This window comes from Lithobates pipiens, unplaced genomic scaffold (genome assembly GCF_037356315.1).
Source record: "Lithobates pipiens isolate NorthernLeopardFrog02 unplaced genomic scaffold, aLitPip1_a1.2 Scaffold_25, whole genome shotgun sequence".
Lineage (NCBI taxonomy): Eukaryota > Metazoa > Chordata > Amphibia > Anura > Ranidae > Lithobates > Lithobates pipiens.
Window position 1 is genome coordinate 183,930,625 of NW_027507787.1, and position 16,883 is coordinate 183,947,507.

Here is a 16,883-nt window from a genome sequence, read left to right on the forward strand (position 1 = left end):
GGACCCTTTTTTTGGTGCACAGCAGAATCGGATCTCATGGGTGTTCACACCATGCGATCCGATTCCTGTCCGAGTTTGCAGATCGCACTGCGATATGCGAACTGATTTGGAGGTGTCATTAACTTTTAACTGACACTCCCAGCAGTTCGCATAGGGCAGTGTGAACTGCCGCTGGGAGACATGCAATGCGGGAACCCGCAGTGGATTCGCAGTGTGCCATCCTGCAGATTCAGCCTTCATAAGGGTAACCTCATTATGTAACAATGGTTGCCCGGAATTAATGCTCAGGATTTGTCATTTTTACATAGAATTCTAAGCTTGATTAACGCTCCAGGTTAATACATCCTTAGCTATGTTTTTTGAGATTCGGCACTGCGTCGCTTTAATTAACAATTGTGCGGTTGTGCGACGCGGCTCCCAAATAGAGCTTTCTTTTGGTGGTATTTGATCATCTCTGCGGTTTTTATTTTTTGTGCTGTAAACAAAAAAAGAGTGACAATTTTGAAAAAAAACACATTATTTTTAACTTTGTACTATAATAAATATCCCCAAAAAATATATAAAAAACTATTTTTTTCTCTCAGTTTAGGCCAATACCTATTCTTCTACATATTTTTGGTAAAAAAAAAAATTGCAATAAATGTATATTGATTGGTTTGCGCAAAAGTTATAGCGTCTACAAAATAGGGGATGGTTTTATGGCATTGATTACTGTAAAAATGTCACTGGTAGTAAATGGGGTTAACACTAGGGGGCAGTGAAGGGGTTAATCTGTATCCTAGGGAGTGTTCTAACTAAAAGTGGGATGGGACTGTGCAGGGAAACTAACAGATCGCTGTTCATACTCTGTATGAACAGACGATCTGTCAGTTCACTGCTCAGAGAGCTGGAAACTGTTTACACACACAGCTCCCGGTTCTCCGTGTGCCCCGAGCGATCGCGGCGGTGATCGAGACTGCCGGGCACTCGCATGGGCTCGGGGATGCGAGTGCGACAATTTTGAAAAAAAGGCAATTTTTTTACTTTTTGCTATAATAAATATCCTTAAAAAATATATAAAAAAACGAATTTCTTTCAAAGTTTAGGCTGATATGTATTCTTCTACATATTTTATGGTAAAAGAAAATTGCAATAAGTGTATATTGATTGGTTTGAACAAAGGTTATAGCGTCTACAAAATAGGGGATAGATTTATAGCATTTTTATTTTAATGTTTTTTTTTAATTAGTAATGATGGTGATCTGCAATTTTTATCAGGACTGTGACATTGCGGCGGACAGAACGGACACTTTTGACACTATTTTTGGACCAGTGACATTTATACAGCCAGCAGAGCTAAAAATAGCCACTGATTACTATGTGAATGTCATTGGCAGGGAAGAGGTTAAACACTAAGGGACGATCAAGGGGTTAACTGGGCTACCTAGGGCATGACAGAGATTACTGCTCCTGATGACAGGGAACAGTAGATCCCTGTCATGTTACTAGGCAGAACATGGAAATGCCTTGTTTACATTTCAACATTTCCCCATTATCCCTCTCCTCGTTGCAATCGGGGGCCACCAGCGGGCATTTAGTCTGCGGGACCCCCCTGATTCTAAGGGGAATCCCCCCAAAATCCATTCCAGACCCTTATGCGAGCATGCAGCCCGTCAGGTCAGGAAAAGAGGGGACGAGCGAGCCACCCCCCTCCTGGACCATACCAGGCCACATGCCCTCAACATGGGGGTGGTACGTGCTTTAGGGTAGGAGGAGACACTCCAAAGCACATGGTCCCCATGTTGATGAGGACAAAGGCCTCTTCCCGACAACCCTGGCTGGTGGTTGTCGGTGTCTGTGGGCGGGGGATTATCGGAATCTGGAAGTCCCCTTTAATACGGGTGCCCCCCACCCTATGTGAATATGTATGGGGTACTACTGTGGTTATTCACCAAAAAAAGTGTCAGAAATAAACACAGTACACAGGTTTTTAAAGTATTATATGAAGGCAGCTCTTCTGTTTTCTTCTCCCTCTCCGGCTCTTCTCCCTCTTCTGTCGGTGTCTTCTCCCTCTGCCGGTCCTTCTCCCTCTCCCGTTCTTCTCTTCTCTGCCCTGTCTTCACTCCCTGCTGTCTTGTTGCTTTTTTATCGGGTCTTCTCCCCCTATTATTCTGCCGATGTTGACTCGCCGCAATCTCGCCGCATAGTGCTGGGTCCACAAGGGGCAATTACATATTGTCATGGGACAGGGCCACACACTGACATCATGTGGAGGCCCCACCCCCTTGTGACATCATCACCAAAATCATGCCCTTGGGTGATGATGTCACACATGGGCGGGACCTGTGGGGGCCCCGCCCCATGCCAATATAAGTCATTGCACCTGGCGGACCCAGCATTACACGGGGAGATTGCGTGGAGTCAACATCGGAAGAACAACAGAGGGAGACGACCCAGCAAAAGAGCGCAAAGACGGGGCAGAGAGGAGAAGAACCGGAGAGGGAGAAGGACCGGCAGAGGGAGAAGACGTCACTAGAAGATGGAGAAGAGCCAGAGAGGGGAGAAAAATCGCAAGAGACGCCAGATCTGCCTTAATAAAATACTTTAAAAACCTGTGTACTGTGTTTATTTTTGAAACTTTTTTGGTGAATGGGTAGGGGTACACTGTACCCCATACTCATTCACATAGGGTGGGGGACCGGGATCTGGGGTACCCGTTGTTAAAGGGGGTTTCCAGATTCCAAAAAGGCCCCCCGCCCGCAGACCCTGACAACTATCAGCCAGGATTGTCGGGAAGGGGCCCTTGTCCTCATCAACATGGGAACTAGGTGGCTGACGGGCTGCATATTCGGATAAGGGTCTGCTATGGATTTTGGGGGGGCCCACACCATTTTTTTGGCATGGGGTTCCCCTTAAAATCCATACCAGACTGTAGGGTCTGGTATTGTCCTGGCCCCGTCCCCTCTCTCTCCTGATTGGCTCCCACTGCTGTCTCAGCCAATGAGGAGGGAGAGTCCCCAGACTTTGTGGCTCTCGTGCAATATCGCTGGATCAAGATGGGGCTCAAGTAAGTATTAGGGGGGCTGTGGGAGGCTGCTACACACTGAAGATTTTTCATCTTAATGCACAGAATGAATTAAGATTAAAAAAAAAAGTCTGCCTTTAGAACCACTTCAGGCCCCTTTCACACTTGTGTGACCTGAAAGTCGCATGATTTTGCCGCATTTGTGATGTGACTTTAAGCAATACCTGTGTAAATATGAGGTCTGTGGGCCTGAAATCGCATCAAGGTCGCACCAAAGTATTGCAGGGACTACTTTGAAGTCGCTGAGACTTGAAGTTGCACAGATAGGAATGGTACTCATTGGAAAACATGGGAAACGACTTGTCATGTGACTTTGCAGTCCCAAGTCGCATGACAAGTCACACAAGTGTGAAAGGGGCCTTAATGCATGCAGTGTAAGTACCTTAATTTGGGTTAATATCTGTATCTTGCAGTAAGTGTACACCATAGCTGAGAGAGGGGGAGGGGGAAGTAGCACAAGGAGTAGTATTGCAGTGCAAGGAGCATTCTAATAGGAGGTGAATTCAGAGTAATAGATATGAGCTCATAAGTGTGCAGCTGCACCTTTCACTGTCTATTCACAAGGTGAAGAATAGACCTGTAACTGAAAGTGAATCTGCAGCAAAGAAGGATCAGGTGCTCTCCCCTTGTCAGACAGGACTGAGCTGTGTGGCAGAGCTGTGCAAATTTCATGACTTGATGGACAGAAATAATCCTTTTGGCAGGTGAAACTGCTCGTATCTGTATTTTATCATTATATTTAGTGGTTTGCCTGAAGTTTATATATAGGAAGATGCCTAGTGGTATCAGATGAATGCAGAGACCTTTTATTAGTCCTTTTAAAGTGGAGGGCCACCCTCCACTTTAAAAAAATAATACATTAAAAATTAGAAAAAAATCTGAAACAAAAATGAATTTTTTTTTTTTTTTAACTAACCAGAAATGCCTGTTGCTAGGCACATCATCCTAATCTGCCTCTTCCTCCTCCGCGGAGATCTTCTGTCTTCTCTCCTCCGTGCGGAGTCTTCTGGGTAATGGGTCGCGCTGTGTTCTGGGAACTGTGTGTCCCAGAACACAGCGCGCCCCATTCACAAAGCGCTGCGCGACTCGCGCATGCGCAGTAGGAAACGGGCAGTGAAGCCGCAAGGCTCCACTGCCTGTTTCCCTTAGCCAAAATGGCGCAGGGACCCGAGACCGAGGGACGGGTCAGCCTCGGGCGGCCGACATCGCGGTCGCCCTGGACAGGTAAGTGTGCTTATTAAAAGTCAGCAGCTAAAGTGTTTGCAGCTGCTGACTTTTAATTTTTTTTTTTTTTTAAACCGGCCTTCCTCTTTAAGGATTATTAAAGGAAACCACCATTTTGAGTTTCTTCATGACAAGTTTGAACCAAGAGTGTGGGTGAGTAATTTTTTTCCCAACACCATTCTTCAACATAATGTGCCTGCTGTCATAGTTCCAACCTCTCACTTCTATTAAAAATGGTAATTTAAGGACTGAGAAAGCTTTTACCTAATTGAGGGGAAGATCTGCATTAACCTCACCGTAGATTTTTCATAGGTGGAATACACAGGAGAGTTATTTGTAATCTGAGCCACATAAAGCAGTTTTTTCATTCTTAAAATGAAATAAATCACACAATCTGTGCCTCAGGAAATCCAATATTCTAGCTTTGATTTCATTTCTGTGTTTAGAGGTCTCAGCAGTGTTAACCATGTTAGGAATGTATTTGGACATTCCCTGTTAACTCATTTTTTTATCTGCGTTATCAATAATTTTGTATTGTGTTTCATAAAAAAACAAAGGTTTAAAGTGTATTTCCACATTTGTAGCCAAATCTGGATAACAACTTTGTATTTGCTTCATGTTCCCATTCACATAGCTTTAAAAATATGTAAAATGTGCAGCTTACCTTTTTTAGATGCTCTGTTCTGGAACTTCCACCAAGAAAAGCAATCCTAGCCAGTTCTCTTTGCTTTTGCTGGGGCTGGGCAGCTGTGTATGCCATAATTAACCCTGTCTGTATTATGCAGGCTAATCTTGCATTGTATGTTAATAAAGACAGACTTGGGGCAGATTCATTGTTAAAGTTAGCCATGACACTTCCTCCTCAGAGAGATCTAAAAGGTAAGATATCGTTTATTTTTGGAATGTGTTCCCAGTTACGCAGCATGTCTAAAAAAAAAAATATAGTGGGATTTTCTCAAATTTGCCTGTAAAAGTGTAAATACACTTTGACTGATAGGGAGTGAACAATCACTATTTATAAAGAGCATTACAGTTGTTTTTCCATTTTATATCAACCTGTGGATCAGTTATTTTCCACTAACAAGTACAGAATTGTTTTTTTGCTATCCAACTGCCGCTCTTGCTTGCTTCTTTTGGCTTTTAACAGAGAGAAAAGTAACTTGACAGCTTTTTCAGTGCTGCAGTTGACAGAATTCTATACTTTACCATTTTGTGGTTTGCTGTTTAATCTGGCACAGCCAGCCACAGAATTGCAACCACCATGACAAATAAAATGGAATCGCAGGAGAATTTTCACCTTCATAAAAACCCTAAAATGAACATGTGAGCATAAAAATGTTGGAGCTGCCATCGTGCACTTAAAAAACATTCCTTTGCCTCAACTGCAATCTTCTGTCATGCAGGCTTTCTTCAAAGTCTTGAGAATCAGTTTGCCTAGATACTGAAATCAGTACAGCTCCCGCTATACTCCTAATCACTCCAGTTGTAGGTGCATCAGGTCTCAGAGACCCCAGCACTGGTGTTGTGTCTCCACCCCCTTCTCCTCCTGGCCATTTACAGAACTAAGCCTAAGGTTATGTGTTCTGTGAATGGCCATCAGGAGAGGGGGGTAGAGAAATTATACCTGTATTGCGGTCTATGAGACCTGCAGGGCTACATTTGGTGTGGTCAGAAGTACAGCAGGAGCTGTACTATTTTTGACATCTAAACAAACTGCTTTATGTTTCAATACATTTTTATTGAAGGATTTAAACATGCATTGTGGTAGAGCGCTACAGAACAATGATACAAAGTCCAAGACTTTGAATTGTCACAAAATCATCTTCCCCAAAAAGTGAAACATATATAAATGACTATCGATTATACATTAGGACACCCCCACAGGTCTTGATATCAGTTAATTAAATTTTTATAGTCCCCAAGGGAACCAAGAAAGGGAGGGAGGAAAAGTATGCCTTGATATTTATCGCCCATGGTAAAACTGAAGGTGTGGAACCAGAGTAGAAGAGTAGAGAAAGGAAGAGGGTGTAGAAAAGAGTTTTGGAGAGGAAATTGGGTGGTTAGGTTTCTGATGCCGTATCATTGACCTTAATGACTACTTTGTCAAAGGATCCAACAACATGTGAGAAGTCAGGTGGGAAGCAGTGGTGGCTGGTGCTGCATATTTTGCGTTGGGTGTCAGTCCGTCGGTCGCTTAGTCAAACCCAACCAACCTGTCATTTGCTCGTCTTTCCTTCTACCAGCCCCGGACTTACCCCATCTATCAGCTTTGGCTCCTTCCTGCGTCTCCTCCCCGTGGGGGTGGCTTCCTCAGTGGCTTTACCCTGCGTCTCCAGCTTCACTGTGGTTTTTTTTCCTTGGTAGCTTCCCTTTTCCTTCCCTCGTCAGCCAATATGATCAAGTTCAGGAGAATCAGGAAGACAATAGTGAATATTAATTTGCTATTGTCACACAATTGGGTGGGCTCAGGGCGCAGTGCTCTGCTCCCACAGCCCACCTTTTTTTAAACCAATTAGAGTCTCAGGCTCTAAACATGTGCGTAAAAAAAAAAAAATGAAATCAGTGTCTGGCTCCCTGCATGTAGATTGGGGGCCAGATGCATGGATTTGGGGGCAGCGCCTCTGCGCCCCTAATGGATAGGGCGCCACTGAAAGTAATGATCAATTAAGGTAGTCCAGATACATTTGAACTTAGAGACTGAGTCTTAAGGATCAATATAATTTTCTCATTGAGAAGAAACCAGTTTATTTTCTGTTTCACTTTGCTGATTGTTGGAGTCAATGACCACATGGCCTTAGCGAGAACATGTTTGGCCACCAGGTCAGTAGATGAAATTGGTTTGTTTTGTGTAATATTCAGGTTTTAGATTTAGCCTCCCTTTGGTTTTTTGGACTGCCTTCTTCAACAAACTGATTTTCAAGACATGGAAGAAAGCCTGCAAGATGGAGGTTGCTGCTAAGGCAAAATAATTTTTAACAACTGTAAAATGGTAAGATCATCATGCCTGGACTGGGGCTTCAAATTTAAATGTCAAAGCTCTAGGGCTGTCATCCTGATTCAGATCGGTGACTGACTAGTTAGTCAAGTTAGCATGAAGAGAAAGGTCTGGAACATGCATTTTTAAAAACAACACAGCAACAGCAGCAGAGGCTGATTTTGAGAAATCAACATTTTACAGACAATGTTTATGGGTAGCTGTGGGTTTACCTCAACACTTTAGGTGGTTGGATATTCTGTAAGTGCCTTGAGAAAGCAGTGTGTGTGGTCTTTGAAAGCCTGGGTACCAGTCTCGTCTAGAGCGCAGTTTACACACTGGAAGCATCAGGAGTGTGGGTGTCTCTCAAGACTGTAACTTGTGAGTGGTGGTAGCTTGTGTGTGTTTGGTGTCCTTTTCTTTCCTGTGTCTGGATGGGGGGGGGGGGGGGGGGTGCATTTTATGTTTGCCAGTGTGCTGGTAAATGCTTGAAGGTGTGAGATACACGTGATTCTTTTTTGTTTGTTTAATTTTCTCTCTATTATCTCTACCTTCCTCTTTTATCCATGAGCCCTTAAAAACTTTGCATTCTGGAGGCTTTTAACTTGCTTTGGGTTTGTGTACTATTTATCAGACATTCTTTGGAAATTTCAAGAATGGGGGCCACAACTTAAGACATGGCAGTTTATTCCCTCCTACAGTGCCTCTTGGGGTAAGATGCTCAAATTGATTGATGGTTGTTGAATCCCTTGAATGGATTGGCAATAGTCACAGACTGAATACTGAAGGTCTGAGAATTAGTTGGACGACTCCTATTATTGCTCTATAAAGATGTTAAGTGGGCATGTTTTACCTGTTTCCAGATATATACGGCTGTGCTAAAGCTCAGATCTTCTAAGCCTAAGCCTGCAAGTTTCATTCAGCCTCTGCTGTTTAGTATGTGGGTCCTCTTCCTTTTTAATTTTTATTATCTTTTAATGTATATGACCCAGGGGCATCTGCTGTCCTCAGCAGCTCTCTGTGTGGCATCCGGGCAGAGCATTCACATCAACGACTTGTAGAAAGTCCCCGGATGCCTTACAATTGGTATATTCATCGTCTCATGAGCAGAGATATTAACAACGGGAACTGTTTAATGGTCATTGATGGCTTATTTCCATTATGATGTGATGAGTCAAAGGCCCTGTTGTCTTTTAATCTGTGCATGAACAAAATAACTCATGTAGGCTTCAAAGAAGAGGAAGTTTTTGAATACCACTTGATCTTCTTTCTATTTTCTATCCTCATTGTGGCACCATTACATATTTGCCAAAGGTTCCATTTCTAAGTGTTATGCCACCTACACACGAGTGGAATAGACAGAAAAAGTTAGATGGGAGCTTTTCATTGTATATTCGATCGTGTGTATGCCTCATTGGACTTTTTTATTTTTTCGAAAATTCTGACAGACCTAGAAATAGAACATGTTTTAAATATTTCCAACGGAACCAATTCCAATCGGGAAAACTGCTCCTCTGTATGCTGTTCCACGGACCAAAAATGACGCATGCTCTGAAGCAAGTACGAGATGGAGCCTATTGGCTACTAGCTATTGAACTTCCTTTTTCTAGTCCCGTCGTACGTGTTGTATGTCCCCCCGATCGGACTTTGGTGTGATCGTGTGTACGCCCAAGACAATTTCAACGGAACACCATCGGAAAAACCTTCAGAGTATATTCCGACGGTAAAATCGGTCATGTGTTTGCACTTCCAGTCTTGGACTGTACCTGAAAAATATCAACAACATATAAGATATAAGAAAAAAATGACTAGTGCTGTTATCCATCATTCAAAATATATTTCTAATGAAGAAAAGATGATTTTGAAAATACCCACAGTAAACTTGGGCATGTGCTTCTAAACGTTTAACAGTATTATCTATGAATTTGGCAAGCTCTGTAAGGTTAGACATTTGAAGTCCAAGCTTATCTAGGTTAGGTATTAATAAACCTAAGCGCCAGTCCTAGTTTTGTCAACTGCCTTCACTGGAATTTTAACCTTGTAAGAGTGTCATTTTCTATAGAATCTGTACATGGTGTTTAACCATGGCCTGGACAACAGTTGACTATGCATCCTCTTCATCTTCTTGCTGCAGTAGAGTACAGAATTAAGGAAAGTGTAAGTTTAAACCTGAAAATTTAAAGGAAAGACTATGCTTACACCTCAGAGGACCTAACAGCATGAATCCTGGTCTTTGGATTTGTTAAGATCTGTGCTAGATCATGAAGTTATTTTTTGTGTATAAGCGGCTTCATCCAATCACAAGTGGTATTGATCAGGGAGAATATTTGTGATCTCGCCCACTCTTCATACTTCATGTAACAATAGTGTTGTGATGATCAGAAATGATAATATGTACCTATTACTGGACAACTCAGCCATTGTTACTTTGTGAGTTTTAGCTCTATAATATGTTCTACATTCTATTTTTTTTCTGGAAGTAGCCATCAATTTGCAGAAGACATACTCTTCATTCTCTTCATGTGTATTAATCGAATGAACAGGCCATGTACTAGCATCATGTACTAGCATCATGCTGAACTTTGTTATAGTAGCAGTCCCCATACTTTCACTAGAGACTTTAAAACTAGTTCTCTGCCCCTCTTCACACGGGTGCGACTTGTAATGCGATTTGACAGGTCCAAAGTTTCACCGTATTGTCGGCAGTGGCACCATTCAAATCTGTGTGATGCTGACTTTGCAGGGCAGCACAGATTTGAAAGGGTAGTTCCTGCACTATAGTCAGCCAAGTCGCACCTGAAGTTGCACTGACTTGCAGCTTTGAAATCGTGTAAGTAAAGTTGCATGATGAACCAGGTCTAAGTACATTTCACCAAATCTACTATTGCCCCCAGCAGGTGATTTAACTGCTAGTATTTATCGTACAGAGAAAGAAATAGAGGTGGAATTGCTCTCTGTGTCACTGCGCAAACAGTGTCAGACAAGAGTCAGAACTTAATGGGAAAAGCAAATAAATGTTGCTTCAATTACTGTGCTGTATGTGTTCAGCTCCTTTTGATATTTTATTGTTGCGGGTAGGTACACAGATTTACTTTTAATTTATACTATTGTCCTTCTAGTTGTACTATAATCTGCAGCACTTCATTTGGCTGTGGAGATAGAAATTTTGAGCGAATAAAATAGTATTGTTTCTAATATGGGGAAAAAGTTAGACTTGTTAGTAGAATGGTGTTTCCTTGTATTTTACTATATTTAGAATTCATTACTTAATACTACTTGGCTATGGATAACTCTTGGTGTTGCACACTCTTTCCCTAGCCAAGTATTTGGTTTCATTGCTAATGACAGTTCTGGCAACGTATTCATGTGTTTGACTGCCTCTAGAAAAATAATAAATCTTGTTATCAATTTGGTAAACAGCATGGAAAAATCATTTGGCCTTGAATTATATCCTCTTGATATAATGTCAGTCTGAAGAATCTCATTTCATTAGACTTACCAGTTTCTCTGCCTAAAGAATCTTATTTCATTGCAACAACCAGTTTTTCCAAAAAAAAATAATTGTTAGATTTGGTGAGTTATTAGACTTGGAAAAGTTTAATTATTCAAAACATTCCTAATAGATCAATCTTCTGTCAAATAAAAATTAATTATGTCAAACAGTAACTGCAGTAATGTTTTGACATCTTTAACCACTTCAATACATGGCACTTACCCCCTTCCTACCCAGGCCAATTTTAATCGTTCAGCGCTGTCGCTTTTTGAATGGCAATTGCGCAGTCATGCAACACTGTACCCAAACAAAATGTTGTTAATTTTTTCCCACAAATAGAGCTTTCTTTTGGAGCTTCGCTGGATGACATTATTAAAAATTTTACCGGTGGGAAGAACACATTGCTCCCACAGTCCAGGAAGGGTAAGGAGCCACGCCGTAGGCAAGGGCCCTCTGTTTCCACTCAGAAACTGCTTTTTGACCCACCCAGGTCGGCTGATAAGTGTTTCCAGTCCGACAAGCTGCCCCCGCCCAACTTTCGGGTGGGGAGGTTGCCTTCGGGACTTTGCAGCCCGGTTGACCTCTCTACTGTCCGACCAGTGGGTTTGCAAACTTGTTTCATTGGGATACAATATAGAGTTTCTTTCTTGTCCACCAAACAGATTTTTTCCCCCCAACCTACCTCTACTTCCAGCTCGTCGGGAAGCCCTGTTCAGGGCAGTACGGGACCTGCTACTGCGAGGGGGGATAGTAGCTGTACTGTCGCTGGAAAGGCTTCAGGGATTCTACTTCAATCTGTTTGTAGTTCCCAAAAAGGAAGGGATATATCCAATCCTGGACTCGAAGGCCCTTAACAGCTTTGTGAAAGGGCAAAGGTTCAGGATGGAATCAGTTTGCACCATGGTTGCTGCACTCCATCAGAGGGACTTCCTGGTGTCCCTGGATATCCGGTACGCATATTTATATGTACCCATATGGCTCAGGCATCAGAGGTTTCTGCGATTTGCAGTCGGGGTAGAGCACTATCAGTTTGTGGCTCTCCCTTTTGGCCTGGCGTCAACACCCCGAGTCGCAATCATGGGTTACCTAGATGACCTCCTTCTAAGAGCAGCTTCCACCTCAGAATTAAGGGAGGATGTAGTGATCACCATGCAGACTCTCTGGGAGTTTGGTTGGGAGCTGAACCTAAAGAAGTCGGTGTTAGTGCAGACTCAACGATTGGAGTACCTGGGCTTGCTGTTGGACTCCTCAGAAGCGAGAGTTTTTCTCCCTTCCGACAAGCTGCAGACTCTTCAAGCTGCGGTGAAGTTGTTGATGAACAGCTGGTGGTCGTCGCTGTGCTTCTGCATTCGCATTCTGGGCCTCATGGTAGCCACTTTTGAGGAGGTACTGTACGCTCAATTTCACACTCAAGTCTTGCAGAAGGATATTTTGTCAAAGTGGAACAAATCTCCATTATCCCTGGATTGTCAAATTCTGGTGAGACAGTTAGTCAGGGCTTCCCTTCTTTGGTGGTTGAGGTCTCCGGCCCCTCGGCTCAGGAGATTGTTCCTTCCTCTCAGTTGGACGGTGATCACAACGGACGCTAGCCTGACCGGTTGGGGGGGAGTGCTGGGAGTACAGTTGGCCCAGGCCCTTTGGTTGCGGGAAGAATCCCAACTGCCGATCAATGTGCTTGAGCTTGGTGCAATCAGACTTTGCCTCTCCACATGGTCAATGAGGCTACAAGGGCGTCCGATCAGGATCCAGTCAGACAACGCTACGGCGGTGACGTACATCAACCATCAAGGACGAACATGGAGCTCAGCTGCAGCACGGGAGGTCACTCACATCCTCCAGTGGGCAGAGCGACATGTGCTGGCCCTGTCAGCTATATATATCCCGTGGGTAGAAAACTGGCAGATGGACTACTTAAGTTGTCAGATGCTGTACCCAGGGGAATGGTCGTTGCATCGGGAGGTATTCAGATGCGTTGGTGGCTCCATGGGGGCATTATCGGCTGATTTATGCCTTCCCCCCACTCAAACTTCTACCACGTCTGCTGCGCAGAGTGGAGGCCGAGGGGATTCCGGTAATTCTAATTGCTCCAGATTGGCCTCGGCATCCTTGGTACGCTGACCTAGTACAACTGGTGGCGGATGTTCCTTGGTGGCTACCGCTGCGAGAGGGCTTTCTAGCGCAAGGTCTGATACTTCATCCTGTTTTAACTTCGCTTGTTTTAACGGCATGGCTGTTGAAACCATGTGCTAAAGGACTGAGGTCTGTCAGACTCTGTAATTTCCAATATGCTGAGGGCACGGAAGTCTTCTTCCTGGAAGATTTACCATCGTACGTGGAAGGCTCACATCCCCATGTGTGAGGAGATGGGGTAGCGTCCGCTCACTTATTCAGTTTCCAGGATCCTGCTGTTTTTGCAGCAAGGAGTGGATCAGAAACTTGCCTTAAGCACCATCAAGGGACAGATATCAGCCTTGGCTGTCTTTTTTCCAACAGCCCTTGGCAACTCACTCATTGGTGAGTACCTTTGTGCAAGGGGTTCGACACGTAGTCCCTCCAATTCGACCACCGCTACCTCAGTGGGATCTGAATCTGGTGCTATTTGCGCTTCAGAAATCGCCGTTTGAGAACATTAGGGAGATTCCCTTGTTAACACTCTCTCAGACAGTAGTTTTTCTAGTGGCTATTACATCTGCCAGGAGGGTTTTTGAGTTGGCGGCCTTGTCATGTAAGTCTCCCTAACTGGTCAACCACAAGGATAGGGCGGTGCTACGTCTGCAGCCCCTTTTCCTTCCAAAAGTGGTTTTGGCATTCCATCTAAATGAAGACATTGTGTTACTTTCCTTATGTCCTAAGCCAACACACCCAAAAGAGGTTGCCTTACATTCCCTGGACGTGGTCAGGGCTTTACGGGTGTATCTGTCTGCTATGGCTCCCTTCCGGAAGTCAGACTCTCTGTTGTCTCAGTGGCTGGTCCGAAAAAAGGTCTGGCGGTCTCGTTGTCCACCATTTCTCAGTGGATCAGACAGATCGTGGTTCAGGCCTATACCTTAAAGGGGCGGATGCCCCCTTTTCCTGTCACAGCTCATTCCACCAGAGCAATTGGGACCTCCTGGGCATTCATTGACGGACACAGCACCCACCCCTCCTATTTATGTTTGTACTGCTTTTTGACGAACTGAGCTGCAGGAAGCAGGGCGAGGGGTTATAGCCAGAGGAACAGCCTCATGGGCTGTGCTGTGCAGTCTTGCTGTTTTTACATGTGTTACATGTTCTGCCTTGTCCTCTGCTGAAGTGGTGTGATAACCCTAAGGTCATGAATTAAAGGAGCTGTGTCTGTCAATGAACTTCAGAGAAAAGGATTTTAGGGTGAGTACAAAAATCCCATTTTTATGGACAGCAGCTCTACTTTTTCTTGCTAATAGACAAGTTATCAAAAATTGTCTGATTGTGTTAAAGTGAACTTAACAGGTATTAATGAATCGATTGGTGAAAACTTACAGGCAACTAGATGCAACAGAGAAAAATTAAATGCAAAAAAATAGCAATGCAGAGTTTCTTACTCGCATAACTATTGATGCACAGTGACACTTGTAAACAATGTAAGCGGGCTGGGTCTAGTTAGGTTACAGTTCTTCCCATGCTATGCGTCTGTGAGTTGGCAATGATAGTCATGGCTGTATTTATGGTAATTGACAGCAGCAAGAGCCAAAGGCACCACGCTGCTGTCTCAGCCAATCAGGAGGGGAGTCCCGAACAGCTGAGGCACTCCTGCAATATCGCTGAGTAGAGATGGTGCTCAGGTAAGTATTAGGGGGGCTGCTGCACACAGAAGGCTTTTTATCTTAATGCATAGAATGCATGAAAGTCTTCTGCCTTTACAACCCTTTTAATGCAGCAAATAAAAGACACATCATGCTTACTACCCTTTGACATCAGAAGATGTCCAACAGTAACATCAGCACAGAACTGGTAGAAACCAGTGGGATCCAGTTACACCCATCTACTGTCTCCAGAAGTCTGACCAGAAGTGGTCTTCATGGAAGAATTGCAGCCAAAAAGCCATAGCTCCGATGTGAAAACAAGACTAAGCAACTCAACCGTGCATGAAAACATAGCAACTAGGTGCAGAAAATGGCAACAGGTGCTCTGGGTTGATGAGTCAAAATTAACAATATTTGGCTGTTGCAGGAGGGAGTTATTTAAGGGCTGGAGAGAGGTACAATAATGAGTGTCTGCTGGCAACAGTGAAGCATGGTGGAGGTTCCTTGCACCTCCCTTATTTGAAAACTGAGGACCTCTGATTCTTTATATTTATCTCCAGGTGCAAAGCTCATCTATTCTCTATGTATTTCTTACTGTAAACCATTTGCAGCAAGCCAATGATTGTAAAGCTCAATGGCCTTTGAAATCATTCACATTTTATATTTCAGATTCAGGCTGAATTGACATGTCTGGGCTTGGGCTGAAGCACATTTTAGAGGTGCACTTGGTGTACTTAATAATACATTGCCATGCATTCCTTTTCCTATCCAAAGCTCTTTTAACAGGCATCGATAGATAAAGAAAAATTGATGTGTGGCTTTATGTCTCCTTATAATGGCTACTGTGCACAGAGGAATGCAAATCTTTAGGAGCCTATTGGAACCAATCACATTTCATCATCCAAATATATGGCTATTGGTCAAGGCCTAATGTGTGTAGCTCTTTATTGTATATATGAACAGTGTTAGGCACAGAAAGATCTGAACAATTGGAAATAATCCCTTAATCTCCATCAATTTTCCCTGTACATTAGCCATGCACTGTAAGTATGGATATCCCTATTACTAGATATGAAGAATCGCTAGCAGTTTGGACGTGGAAGTACCTTTGCTTTAAAGCTGAGTTTTAGACAAACGGCTAAATTCACAGTCGAAACTTGTATGCTTTTTTTATCTGTCCATCCAGTTTTGAGATTTATAAAACTCTAGCAGACAGAAAAGCATGCCTTGAAGCCTGTCTTTTCTCTACTGCAGTTAAGCATTACAGCCTGGTTATCTCCATGTCCCTATCCAGTTTTCTAGACCAAGTGCTATTGTGCAGATTACATTAGACTGATATAGTTACATATAGTTACATTGTAGGTGAGGTTGAAAAAAGTCACAAGTCCAACCTATGTATATATCATAAATAAATGCTATGGCATAAAGCATATCAATACTTTGTCATTTGAGTGAAGTGTACCTGCCTGAGGACCTTTAATCTCCAGTGGGCAAAATACAGTGCCTTGAAAAAGTATTCCTACCCCATGAAATTTCCACATTATGTCATGTTACAACCAAAAACGTAAACTTATTATATTGGGATTTTATTTTATAGATCAGCACAAAGTGGCATATCATTTAAAGTGGAAGGAAATTGGTAAATGGTTTTCCAATTTTATTACAAATAAATATGTGAAAAATGTGGCATGCATTTGTATCACTGCAATTACAGCTGCAACTCTCTCTGTCTCTACCAGCTTGCACATCTAGAGAGTGAAATTTTTGCCCATTCTTCTTTGCAAAATAGCTCAGGCTCTGTCAGATTGGATGGAGAGCGATTGTGAACAGCAATTTTTAAGTCTTGCCACAGATTCTCAATTGGATTTAGGTCTGGACTTTGTTGGGCCATTCTAACACATGAATATGCTTTCATCTAAACTATTCCATTATAGCTCTTGCTGTATGTTTAGAGTTGTAGAACGGATTTTCTTCTAAGATTGCCCTGTATTTGGCTCCATCAATCTTCCCATCAAGACTTTCCTGTCCCTGCTGAAGAAAAGCATCCCCACAACATGATGCTGCCACCGCCATGTTTCACAAAGCATGGATGGTGTGCTCAGGGTGATGTGCAGTGTTAGTTTTCCACCATACATAGTGCTTTGTTTTTAGGCCAAAAAGTAAAATTTTGGTCCCATCTGCCCAGAGCATGTCTGCTGTGTACCCCACATGGCTTCTCACAAACAGCAAAAGGGACTTCTTAGGGCTTTCTTTCAACAATGGCTTTCTTCTTGCCAATCTTCCATAAAGGTCATATTTGTGGAGTGCATGCCTAATGCCTCATACACACAACCGTACTTTCCGGCAGAAAATGTCCGACGGACTTTC

The 16,883-nt window shown here is 43.2% G+C and overlaps 1 protein-coding gene and 1 long non-coding RNA gene across 6 annotated transcripts in view; one reads left to right on the plus strand and one right to left on the minus strand.

Annotated features, from left to right (window-relative positions):
• Window positions 1-16,883, plus strand: part of SH3PXD2A (SH3 and PX domains 2A) — a 472,602-nt gene that overhangs the window by 259,931 nt on the left and 195,788 nt on the right. The gene's annotated exons all lie outside the window — the stretch shown is intronic.
• The window catches only part of LOC143930718 (uncharacterized), a 53,572-nt gene continuing 45,552 nt past the window's right edge, over window positions 8,864-16,883 (minus strand). The window contains exon 2 of the long non-coding RNA XR_013262814.1: window positions 8,864-9,028. This is a non-coding gene — a long non-coding RNA (uncharacterized LOC143930718). The remainder of the gene's footprint in view (window positions 9,029-16,883) is intronic.